The 13,704-nt window shown below is 32.0% G+C and overlaps 1 long non-coding RNA gene across 1 annotated transcript in view; it reads right to left on the bottom strand.

Moving 5' to 3' along the window:
• Positions 1-13,704, bottom strand: part of LOC146995418 (uncharacterized) — a 294,157-nt gene that overhangs the window by 264,558 nt on the left and 15,895 nt on the right. The window lies entirely within an intron of this gene.

The following is a 13,704-nucleotide window of genomic DNA, read 5'->3' on the forward strand; positions in this document are numbered from 1 at the left end:
ATTTTGATTATGAGACTGCTGTAACATGTAGTTGTGTACTACCCTTTTGCGGTGTAATCGGCTGCCCTAATCGTATATATATATATACTCCCACTCTCTTACCTGGCTTGGTGAGCTTAGTTTTTTATTCTTATATGTTGGTAAGTTGTGCATTTGTGGTTTAAAAGTGATTTAATTATATGATTTTTATGTTCCGATTAGGTTTTTTTTTTTTTTTTTTTTTTTTTTTTTTTGTTAATTTGCATGCGATATTTCTAGAATTATCAGCAATTTAAAAGTTTAAGGGACGAGTTAAGCCTAACGAATAGTGAATTAAGTCAATTTCTGCAGCTTCAATATCTTTTTGCCGAGTGGAACGAAAAGTAAACTTTCAGTTTTGTTCACCGGAAAATCTGCCTTTTTCCCGCCTGGCCGAATTGCTTGTTTTGTGCAGACACTCTAATTTTAATTGTCAGAATTGCTTTTTAAGCATTTTTAATAGCATTTCGTGTTTTGTATGTTTCTGTATTTTACATTTTTACTGAAGATGTTTTACGTTTTTGTGTATTTTTGCTATGCCGCAAAGTGAGGACTGAATTAATTGAGTGAGAAATATATCTCTAATGAAATTCGAGGAAACAAGTTTAAAATGAATGCAGCAAAAATTGTTTATAATTTAAAAGGCTTGTGCAAGGAAGTCATGTGGTGTCCACACTAGATTATTTTTTTTTTATTTACATCTGCTTATGCAGAATGCAGAAGCATAAATATAAATAGACAAGATTAAGTGAAGAATAAAAAGAATCTATTAAAACTTAATTTAAGTGTCACAAAACTACATATTTTCAGTTTTTTAATTCCACTGTATGTATGCTTGTATTAATATCCATTGTAAAAGAAACTCTCTTTCCGAATTAATGTTTGCTGAAAGCTACTCTTGTCATAATGAATTCATCAGAATCCTTTAAAATTTCAAGGTGTTATACACTCTTCGACAATAAAAAAAAAAAAAAAAAAGTCTCACCGAGAAGATATAAAACAAATTGAACACAAATTGATATGCATAGAGGTTTCGACGGAAAATGCAAAATTTTACATTTTAGCTGCCAATGAATAAACGGTTCTCGCAACAGCACATCTGATCTGCGCAACTGGCAGGATATTTAAGAAGAGAAATTCCTCACGAATTTCATTTCGTGTACTCTGGTAGAGAGTAACTATGCCTCGCATACCGGTGCGCGAACGATATGCGCAGAAATCAGAATTTGAGAGAGGTCGTGTAGTTGGCCTCAAAGAAGTCGGTTGGTCTTATCGGCGAATAGCTCGACATTTGAGCAGGAGCGAAGCCACTATTAGACAATGTTGGCAGGAATGGATGAACCATGGCCGCACACAGCGTCAAGAAGAAAGCGGTAGGTCTAGAGAAATGACAGAACGTGAAGATCGACCAATCGTCAGAGCGGCACTCACAACCCCAGATGCATCATTATCATTATACGTGCAAGTAGTGCTTCAGTGACCGCAAAGATCATTCATAGACGGCTCCCAGAAAGGGGGCTGAGGTCACGGAGCCCCTTGCGCCGATTACCATTGACCTCTGTACAACGTCAAACCCGTTTGCAGTGGTGTCGGGTTCATTCGCACTGGAATGTCACTGACTGGAGTAGAATAGTCTTCAGTGATGAGTCCCGCTTTGAACTGATCCCCGATGACCAGCGAAGGCGAGTCTGGTGACGCCTTGGACAGCGGTATAATACCAACCTGACTGTCTTCCAGCAGACTGGCCGACAACCAGGAGTGATGGTCTGGAGTGCCATTTCATTTCATAGCTCTTTGGCTGTCATCCGTCGCAACTTTACAGCACAGCGGTACGTCAACGAAGTTCTAAGGCCTGTTGTGTTGGCCTTCATGTCACGCTACTCTGGGCTTACATTTCAGCAAGATGCCCGTCTCCACACTGCATATGTTTCTACTGCTTGCCTTAGTGCTTGCCGAACATTACCTTGGCCAGCAAGGTCGCCAGATCTCTCTCCTATTGAGCACGTTTGGAGCATTATGGGCAGGGCCTTCCTACCAGCTCGGGATGTTGACGATCTACCGCCCCATTTGGACAGAAATTTACACGATATTCCCCAGGAGAACATCCGGAACCTCTTTCAATCGTTGCCAAGCCAAATAACTGCTTGCATAAGGGCCAGAGGTGGACAAACGCGCTACTGACGTTTTTCAATTTGTGAAGCTCTATCACTTCAATAAATCATCCAATTTTTCTCAAACTGTAATCATTTGTTTTTCTGTATATGTACATCACTTCTACCGATTTTCGTCCAATTCGGATAACTTCTTCTTGGTGCATCCTTTTTTTTTTTTCTTTTTTCTCGTCTAAGAGTGTATATGCTAATCCTCCCACCAAGATATTAGCAAACCTTTATGAATTATTGTAGTAAATGTAAAGAACTATTGCAGCATAAGTGTTATGTGTTATGAATGTCAGTTCCTGCAATTATGCCCAGAATTAATCGCTTTTGTTCTATTATGATGGGCATGTGAAATGGATAAGGAAAGTCCATCAGTGTGTTAACAATTTTCTGGCCCATATTCTTTCTTTATGGAATACCTATAAAGGAAGGCTATTGATATACTGTTCGAAACTCACCGTTCGAATAGTGTATCATCTTGGCCTGAATGATGCTAAAACAATTTAAAATGCCTGGGTGCCCATCAAGGGAAAAAATGTCCACTCCCATGGTTCTGGATAAATAATTAAAAATTTATTTCTTCTTTCTAATTTTTAATGGCAGCTCAGCTGTCATATTATCAGATCGGCATCATCACTAAAATCCTTTCTTAAACCGGTAAAACTTCTGCTTCCGTTAATGAGCATCTTTTAAGTAAATAAATTCTACCCAATAATTAGGTATTTTATGAGCGGAAATTATTCTTGATTGAAGAGCACGTTTTTGCATACGAGAATTTTTTCTGACCAACCGACACATTTTTTAGCATCAACAATTTACCAGGTGAAGCTTTCTTAGTTGAGTATTTAGGAACAAGAACGACAGTCTCAGAAATGTTATGATTAAAATCTTCTAGATTTACATATCATTTGACAGATGACTTGCAAATGCCAATATTGCCAAATATTCAAAGAAGAAAAACTTCGTTAGTTTAAGTAATAAAACTCACGTCGGCAGCCTTCTGCAAACTAAAGTGGAATTAATAAAGCAATTCGCAAACGGCAAATATTTACAGAGTTGGTGTGTTCGTTTTGGTAGCATACAGCATGGACTCTACTTTTAAGACGAAGTAACGAATGCTCGCTATGTCTTTGAAGAACAAATACTGCAGAAGAAGGTTTTAAATAACCTTTTTATGTAAACTAAATTAAAATAGATGCACGCACTTGGTGCTTACAATTCACCATCACTTGTGGTTAACTAAATTAACAGAAAAATAAAAACTGTATAATGCACATTAAATTAATGTGACTGGCTCTTTAGCTTAACTAAACGCTAAATCGGCTGCATACAGCAAAGCCGAGCCTAGAAATATCAGTATAAACTAAAAGGTCTCTAACACCCACTAGAGAGCTAAATTCAAACATGCAGCATAAACTCGGAATTAGCTCTACTGCCCTTTTCGAACTCTTGAAACGCAGCTTAAATACTGCTTCTGAAACACGTTTAGATTAGCATACTATACGTCATTAAAAATTTACATTCCGGCAGGAAACTGAAATCAGGAGGTAAAGGAAAGTAAAACTAAAAATATTTGATTAGAATAAAACAAGATTTTTACACAGTCGCATAGTGTTCCGTTTTGTCATCCACTAAATAATATTTTGAGTGTTAAGAACGGCAACTAATCACAAGACTCAAAGGCAAGCGAAAGAACTAGCAGAAAAGTGCCATTTGCTAGGAAGAGAGAAAAAACTGATAAGAAGACGAACTGGAGCAATATTTACTTGTGTTGTTTGAAATAGATTTTAATTAAAACGATAATGAAATCAACATTATTTTCGTTATATCGTTTACACATTACTGATCATCAGTATCGGCGAGTAGTGACCTGGCTCGAAGCCCAGCGAAAAGGCTGCTTGCATAAATATTTTAGCCTTTATAACCACGTTTAACGTACATACGAAGCAGTTTCCTTTAGACATGCCTTTAGAAAACAATCCTGGTTTATGGGAAAGTAATCCTTATGTGCTTCACCATAATCAGCACAATAGACAGTCAGTATGATTTTCGCTACTTTAGGTTTGAAAATATAAATTATATTGCATTGAATAAATTTCCTATAGTGTCTTTATTCTAGAAATTGCACTTTTTCCTTTTTTAATCCAATTAAGGCATAAAAAAGGATCTCCCTAAAATACATAATTTATAAATATTAGTGCAGTTTTTTCCTATCTTACAAGTCATAATTTTATAAACATGCATAATGAATAAAGAAACACGGAGTAATTCAAGCTACATTCAATTAAACAAACATCAGTTAACATTAATGAAAGTTGTTATTAATTACTTCAGTAATGATAAATAAGCTGTGCTGAGATAAAAGATATTTATGGATTTTTGATTTCATCAATTAGAACGGTATTCTCATGAATACGGTTTTGCAATGACAAATTACAGAAGACGGGGGAAAGGGGGAATTGCTTTTCTGTAGTTTTGTACCTTGAAATTAATGGAAGAAGTGTGTTCATTATTTAAGCTTATGGATTCTTCATGTTAATTAATAAGTATTTAAGTGAATCTCTTTTTAGACATTTCTCGAGTAATTTTTCTTTTCCCAAATTCTCCTGTTCTGTCTCTCGTATAGTATTCCTTTTTTGAACATGCATATAAAAGAATCAGTTGCTTTATCGGAACATAAAAATTTAAATTTTCATCCTGATTTTGCAAATTTTAAAGACAATGTTAAACACTTTCCGCTAATTTTCGTAATCCCTATGTTGTGAGTTTTTGAAAAAACTGCATTTTAAATTGCACATTATAATTTTTAACTAGCTTTTTAAAAGTCCGTATTTTTCGTTTTTCAATTTCCTCATGCGTTATTGTAGATTTGTTCTTGCAGAATGTAATATTTTGCAGCATTTATTCTAGCAATTGTTACGTTGTTTCTTTACTTTAACATTCAGTGAACCTATCTCAGTTTGTAACTTGTTATAAATTCGACGGAATACAAAGTGGTAAAAATGTTTAAAGTTACAAATTGTTTTACTAATAATGGAAGAGCCTGGTATTTATTTTTAAAATGACGATTGTTTTTAACTATGCGCAGTTTGGCTCAAATCATACAATGACATTATAGATCGTAATTGCAAAAAGAGTTTGGCATTACCACTTCTGAAACGCAAATGGTAACAGATACAAGTGAAATAGCATGATGAACTATTTCCTAAACAGGACTATTCAAAAGATATGGTCCTCTTCCCTTAGATATAGTCCCGGCTTTCTTTTCCATAATCGATTTTAATAGCAACGCAATTAACATAATTGACATTATTCATTTGAGCGAAGAATATTATTCTGTATATCTCTTTATTAGATCAGTCTTTATGAATACGATATTTAGTTAATGCCTTCTATTCCAAAGACAATAATGTTTCTTGAAAATTTATGTTGCTTCTTCTTATCAATCAATTGCCTCCGACTTTTTTTGCATTACTCAGTTAAATCTAGAAGTTTCATCAAAAGTTCGTTCTATGCGTTAGCGAAATATGCAGTAAATAAGAATGGATATTTTTGCATCTAAAACTAAACAGTTGCTCAGAAGCTGGGTTTTTTAAACAGTACTTCACTGTATTATTCACAAATGCTTTGCTTAAATTATCTAATACGACAAATGCTAAATGAAATGTTCTTCTCAAATTAATGATAATTTTCTCCAATTCCGCGCCCTCTAAATACGATTACAGCCTTAAACCAGAGCAGGCGTTATTAATTAACATTAGTTCGAGGCCGATATAAATTGTTTTGTTGTATTATCTTTTGTTAATTATGCTCCGCTATGTTCTTTTTCTAAACCTGGCTAATTTATTTCGAAACACTATGCTATTTTTAGTATGTTTGGAGTAAATCTTTTACACCAACAATAAACAGATGAAATGTTTCTTTCAGAACTTACCAAAGAATTTAATATTGTAACAGTTTGTCTATGCAACCAGGAATATTATTTAAGACAGAATATTTTCCAGAGAAATGCTTCAGCCATTGCAAATACGGATGTATAACTATGTTGCTGTGCAGCAAAATTTTCAAATGTGAATCTTATGTCTACTATTCATACTTGAACTAGTTGATAGCATACGTTTAAACTTCGTAAGACAATCATGGAAGGAAATTTCTCTGTTAATATATTAATCTTAGCCAAAACACAGTACTGAATTGACTGGAATATAAGTTGGCTTTACATATAATACTATCCAAGACTTCTGAGGTTGCTTTGAAGCTATATAAAACAGCCTCACATGTATAAATTTTATATGTTAAAGGTACTAAGAAAGTTAATTATGTAATCGAGAAAATAATATTTTTATATACAAATTTTTTTAAATATCTGAAAGCTTTAGATTTTACATTACACCCAGAGGGACGTTTGTTCAACGTTTTGTGTGTTACCTTTATGTATTAAATATCATGGTCTTCGCACTTAAACCATAAATTCAGTTCAACAGCAATATCGCAAAATAATTTTTAAATGAGTACATCATTAGAATTTCCGACACAGTCTCGGGCGTTGGAGATAATTTTTTTTTTCGTACAGTGTTGCCATTGCTTGCTTTGAAATCGTTGAGTTTGTAAATCAAAATTTCGTTTTACAAAGTTTTACAAAATATGTAATAGATAATAAAACAAATTCAAAGTTCCAATTTTGAGTTTCCAGATGCCCATATTCGAGTGGAACGTACATTATTCAAAATTTGATGGCTCTATGTACCGTTGTTTTATTACAGTGCGAAAAAAATACATACGTTTATGCAGATTCTTCATTATTTAATTTCTTTAAATATAATACAAGGCTCTAATATTTGGGCGCAACAATTTGACAAAATGAACTGTCATTTATACTGAATGAACGCAAAATGCCAAAACGAAATTAATAGCCCTTCTGGGCTAACACCCTTTGGGCTAATAAATGCGCTTTTAGCATAAAATTTATAGAACAATCCATAAATTATCTTAACACGTTTTAAAATATTAGGTAGATAACAATTAGTATTAGGTATTCAAAAAAACTTTTTGAAACATTTTCCCAATAATTTCCTTCCGAAATGTTTGCATGGTTAAACTGAATTACGTTCATATAGTTTTTCTTTATTTTCAATCTTGAAGCACAGACTATTAGTTTGTTGTGTGTAATCACAGTACCCAAACTACTAATTGTATTTACATGTTTTCTCGCTATGATATAAATAACTAATCGGAAAGTAAAAGGAAGAAGAAATTTCTTTTATTATAAAAGCATAAGAAATAAACCATCAAATAAATTATTTTAATACTTATTAATTAAAATTTTAAACTGTTTTTTTCCAGTTTCTGCTTTTGATGTAGCTTTTTTTCTGTCTGAAGTCTTCTTCAGATTATTGCTTTTTCTTCTTTCAAGTATGAAGAAAATTTGCAAAGAATACTCTAATTAAAACTCCTTATTTGCTACAACAATTTATCTTTTCCACCTCTGTAATGAGTCACTAATGTCTCAGTGGTTAACGCAACTAAACACCCTGGCTTTGAATACCACCGAATGGTTGCATGAATGTTTTCGCAACATTAGTTAAGTATATATAGAGGGTATAGTCTAGTTTTCCTAAGAAAGCCCTTTACGAAAGTATTCCTTCCTTTAGGCAGAGAGTTCTTATATACAGTACCAAATGTGTGTAAATAAACAAAGAAGAAAATCTACCCCATATATAATAAACTCAAAGAAAGCATTTACCATCCTGAGAAGATTCCTGAGAAGATTTGATCCTGCTGTAGCATGGTATGACACATTCATAATATTTTGATACAGTTTGCACATATGATCTTGAAATTCATTAAGTATGAAACGCCACAAAGGGTTTTGTTTCTTATTTCTAAACTTAATGTTCCTCTGTGTAAATAAATAACTCATAACAGTTGACGATTTTAAATTTGGCAAAATTTGACACTTGGCAATTTTAAATTTGGAGTTCAGAAAAATACGAATTTTAGCTTCGAATTCAATTAAAATGATTCTGTATATTTCTAGATAAATGTATCCTATAATTTCTTGAATCGCTTTAAAGTTTGTTACGTAAACTGATGCCAAACGAATCTGAATTATCATTAAAGAACTTAAATAATTCTAAGCCTAATTATGTCGCAAGCACATATAATGAAATCTCAGTCAAACAATTTCAACTCATTTTATGAATTCACAGAACTTTTCGAAACTAATTTTACATATTAATTACGATGTTTTATGAGTTTTAGATACTGTAGACATTGCCGGATTTTCTCTATACGTATTGAACAGAATACGTAGGCATTCAAAACAGCGCCAAATTCAACACTGTATGCAAGAAGTAGACGTTTTATTCAGTGTTACATTTTTCACTTTATGTAAATTTATACTAGTATTGGTAATATAAATATTGTAGATCTTAACCTTTCTAATACCTGCTTCATTTGATGTCTTCATTATACTTATCCGAAAGTCTTTAAATACTATAAAATTCCAGAACTGTTTTTTGCACAATTGTACTGAATTAATATCTAAATGAACCTGTTCAAAAGTTCGATAGTTACTTTGAAAATGAATTCGCAAATGTCGTTATACCTAAATGCACAGTTTCATCGAAATATCAGTTCAGCTTTTCCATGAGAGGAAATGTTTTAAACCATAGCGAATGGAATGGTAATTTTTATAAAAGTAGTTTTGGCAATGCTTAAACATTTTAACATGAATATCAAACAAATTTTTGAAAGCACACTATTGACGCAAAAATTAAAAAGCTTGAAATTCTGGACAAATAAAAAGTATTAAACATCACAAAACTCTTTTACTCCAATTCTTTTTATTATGCAAAAATTAATCGGAGTGGAAACTTGTTTCCAATAATATAGCTAACATTTAGATCGGAAGTTTTCTAGTACTAAATTCCTGAATGAATATCATCGCTGAGAAATTAACAGGAAATCCCAGTTTGAAGTTCTAAATATTTTATCACTTTTCACAAGTGAAACAGGACTTATTCAGCTTTAGTTACCTTTTCCCTCTCTTTAAGTTTCGTTGACTTAAATATGCTTCACTACCTTTTAGACAGGCTGAGTTTTTCGCTCCGTCGAACTTAGTTTAAACTTCATAACGGATACCTTTGCGGTAATTTAGCTTGGCAAATAAGTTGTAAATCATTTACTGATATCCAGTTTTGGATTGAACAAAACAAACGTAATTAGGATCAAATATCTATTTCAACCCGTAACTTGACAATTACGCAATAACTATTTACACTTACAACCAAAAAATATTCAGAGATCCAAAAACTAATTCCTTATGCTAGAGTGACCATTTAGCTAGCTTTACTCTTTAATTAACGATGAAACATTATATCAACTTTTCATCAAAACGACAAATTTTAAATTACTTCCGCTCAGTCGTATGATTTTAATACACAAGCTAGTAGTTCTAAGGCATCATGAATGCCTAATTAGCCAGAAAGAGTGAAAAGTAGAAATCATTCAATACTGTGTTTAACATTCTTTTAATTCTTTTTACTTAATTCAATGTAATTAGTGGAAACAAAGGAAATCATTCGGAAATTTTACAACCTTTATGACCCTTTGATCTACTTAGTCAAAGTTAAAAAAAATCTTTAAAAATATTCTTACTAAAAATATATTTTCAGGTTTTGATTTCATAATTTTACATTACACGGTTTCCTGTCCAGTCCCTTGAAATAGTTATTATGAGAAAGAAAAATACATAATGATATCAATGAATCTAGTTAATATAATTTCAATGGGCCCGCAAGTGTAATTTCACAAAAATATTTAATGTCTAATGATAAACCAAAAGTACTGCTTTTTCGATCTCACTAATTTAATACATCGTTTCAATGAAAATTTCTAGACTTTAAATGCAGCAGAAATTATGCAATGACCTGTAGTGATTACTGTAGCTCATTCTATAGTTTTTAATTCGCAAACTACCCTTAATTATGTTCAAAAATGACGGCCTGGAATGAAAAATATATATATATATTCTTACTGTTTAACATTTTATTACGGATTATGAAATATCGATCAAGTCTTTCCTTCTCTTTGACGTCTCGACTATATTTATATACCATCTCAACAAATATACTCGTATTTCAAATATATTTTTGGTTGTGCTATTGTATTTTTAATATACACAGGAACTATTGATATTAGCTCAAATATAAATTCAAACTGTTTCATTGCTTTTCTTTCTATTTTCTTTCTATTGAAGATTGGGAACGCAATGGTTGTTCTGTAACGATAATCATATATAATATTTTGGTAGTAAAATTCATTTCTTTTTCTATTTATTCAACGAAGTCTGGCGAATCTTTTTCTCAGAACAGCAAAAAAAAAAAAAAAAAAAAAAAAAAATCTGGAAAGTAGCTTAAAGCGATATCATCACAAAGCATAGGACAGATTGGGCGGACCAAACATAACGAATACAGAAGATTTTCCGTACGAAATACTAGCACGAGTTCAGCTAAGCAAGGTAATGAAATAATTTTTTATTTAAATGAATCAGATTAAAAAGCGAAAAAAAAACTAATAATATTATTAAGAATTACGCTTATTTTTTTTAATCACTTAGCTTCTAATCGGCAACTGACAAATTAAATTTGAAAGTTTAATAGCTTACTTTTTGCCGAGTGGCAACATGGGGGCACATTTAAGATAAAAGTTATTTATTTCTGGGAGTTGCAGTACATTTTTTCGAATCGTTGAGTTTTCTAATCAAAATTTCATTTAATTTATTTTGTTAATCTAAAACAGACAGATTAAATTTGAAAGAAAGATAAAAATGCTAGAGAGGGGAAAATAAAAATATTTTATTTCGGCCATTGGCACTACATTTCTTTTAGAAAAATCTTCTAATTAAATTTTAAACATTATCTCCGTCTTTTCTGAATGGTAGCATTGCTTTTAAATCATAGAGTTTCTTAATCAAAATATCATTAAATTCGCATGAAATCAATAAAAAAAAGCTTATAAACTAAGAAAGAATATTTGTAACTTTAATTTGGCAATAATCCTTTTCATTCCCCATTTAATTTGGCTGTTTTCCTTTGTGTTTATAATAACTTTCTGGACTACATCTTTTTAAAATTATTCCCTTTCATGCTTCGTCATTTGGTTGCAATGCAGACAGTTTTTACCAATCAGACTAAAGAAATTTTTTTACTATACAGTATCTCGTGCTTAGCTGATGCGTGCCCCTTCCCTGAAGCTAACGCGCCTCGCTGTGTATCGCCCACTGACTTAAAATGAGCTAAGCTTTTAAAAATTATCGGGTGCATATTTTATACATTATGATGTGTGAAGCTATTGTGCTTTCAGAATTTCTTTATCCAATAATAAAACTATGTTGAATTTGTCCACGTCTGCAAGTCCATTTTTCAGTCATGATTTAAAGCCTCTCCAAGTAATTACGGCGCAGGTAAACATCTCATCTTTAACAGCTGCATTTCCAATAATCTTATTTTATAAATCCAGATAGATTCTTTCTCATTTAATAACAGAGATGACATTTTCCTTTCTTTGAATCCTTATCTTCTGCACTGAAGTGATAATTCATAAATTAATTTCCTAATAATTGTGTCTTAATTATTGAATTCGAAAATTAACGCAATAACGAGATATTTTTTAAATTTTGCTCCTTGAGATCACAGAATCTTTTAACATATTCGGAGCGAGAAATGATAATTCCTTAAAAACTAAATATTCGCTTTTTGATTCCGAAACTACAAACATAACAGCTTGGTTCTTAATTTCGTACTGCATGATAATTCAATAACCATTTTCATTAATTATAAAAATGAATAAAGAAAAAATATTTTTTTGGAAATGGTAACATTTAATAAATGTTATCAAATAAAAAACTGATTTTCCTTGTTATGCGAAAATAGTGTTTCCATGTTGAAATAGGAATAGTATGAAAACATATTTTTTAACACTCATAGTACCTTTTTTTCGGAGGAATCAGAATTAAGATGAAGATTTCTGCTTTATGTTACTTCAGGCAAATAAAATTTTTTGAAGTTAAGATTGTATTCCGATTATACTCAAGTATTCGTTTTATGATTTCCTTCTCTTTAAATCAACCAAAAATTTGGAATTTTATTGCGCCATTTATATATTTTACATTACATGGAAAGTTTTCGAACGCAGATGATTCCAGAAATTGCAGTTATTCGCGGAAAGGAGAAATGAAACGTTCTCTTTTCGACTGAAGTCCCATTTTTACCGTTATAGAAAATGCAATGTTTTTCCCTCTCTTCCTCTTATGTGCTCTAGTTTTGCTCGATTATTTTTGTCGCCGATGTAAATCGTTTTTAGAATATTTTCCTTTCATTTAATGTGCGTACACGTGAAATATTCAGGTGCAAGTAGCAACATTTTGTTCTTCTGCGAGCTAGTGATTCAGAGGTTGCCTGTTCCAGAATTAAAAAAAAATGTATTTATTAATATGCAGTATTATTTGTCTCATTTTAACTATAACTTTCCCTCCAGGTATAACATTCAAGCGTGAAAAATCTTTTTATGAATTGGTTTCATACATTGGAATAAGAAACAAGAAAGGCACGTCATCCGTGCTTTACAATATTACCGACAACTTGCATTAAAACTTAAGCATTGTTACATAAATCAATTCAAGTCCGAAAAATAGTAGTGCTAGACTAGCACTTAAACCTACCAGACGTGATAATTATTCAGATGGCCAAAAGGCGTATCAGCAACATCGCGTAACAGTAAGGTCAGAAACAAAACGTGCGCTGGCTAGCAAAAACACGCTCTGAATAAACTTCAAGATTCAACCGTTTAGTTACTCATTTTAAATTAGCACCATGGCGAGGAAATGCGAGGGAAAGTTGAGCAGTTCAGAGAAGATAACAAAAATTTGAATAATTGGTTGTTTGAACAAAGGGAAACCCTACAAACAAACTGAGAAATTTAAAAATAATAATAGCAAATTTACGATTTATTAATTTATTTATTAAAATTCTAACTGATGCAATTTAGTATGTATTTAATTTATAATGCATTGAAATAATAATTATATCCACGTTTCTATCACAATTATCATGTAATTGACAAGTATATTTCAAACGCCATACATAGCATATTTCTGTTCAAAATGGTTGCACTTATTGTCGATGCTATTTCCTTTGCATCAAGGTGCCTAAACAAAATACCATTCGCATAACAAAGTGTTATATTCATACTATTAAAAATATTTCCTATAGCATTTCACTTTTCATTTGATATTCAAACTCTTAATATTTTTTTTTCCTTTGAGAACATACTGACTCCCCGTGCACCACATATGTACAACACGGGGCTTACAGAAGTAAGTTAACTAGAACATTAAAGGTTACATGCATAAATAAAGCGAACAAAAGCAGAGAACAGCAGTCTGGACTTCACGAAAACAGATAAGTTCACTGGCCAAGTCACTCCGAACATTTTCAAATCGTTCTGTAAGCATAATCTAGAGCCA

The sequence above is a fragment of the Stegodyphus dumicola genome, chromosome 9 (assembly GCF_044657685.1).
Source record: "Stegodyphus dumicola isolate Sdum_Otavi_A_Nest chromosome 9, ASM4465768v1".
NCBI classification, from domain to species: Eukaryota; Metazoa; Arthropoda; class Arachnida; order Araneae; family Eresidae; genus Stegodyphus; species Stegodyphus dumicola.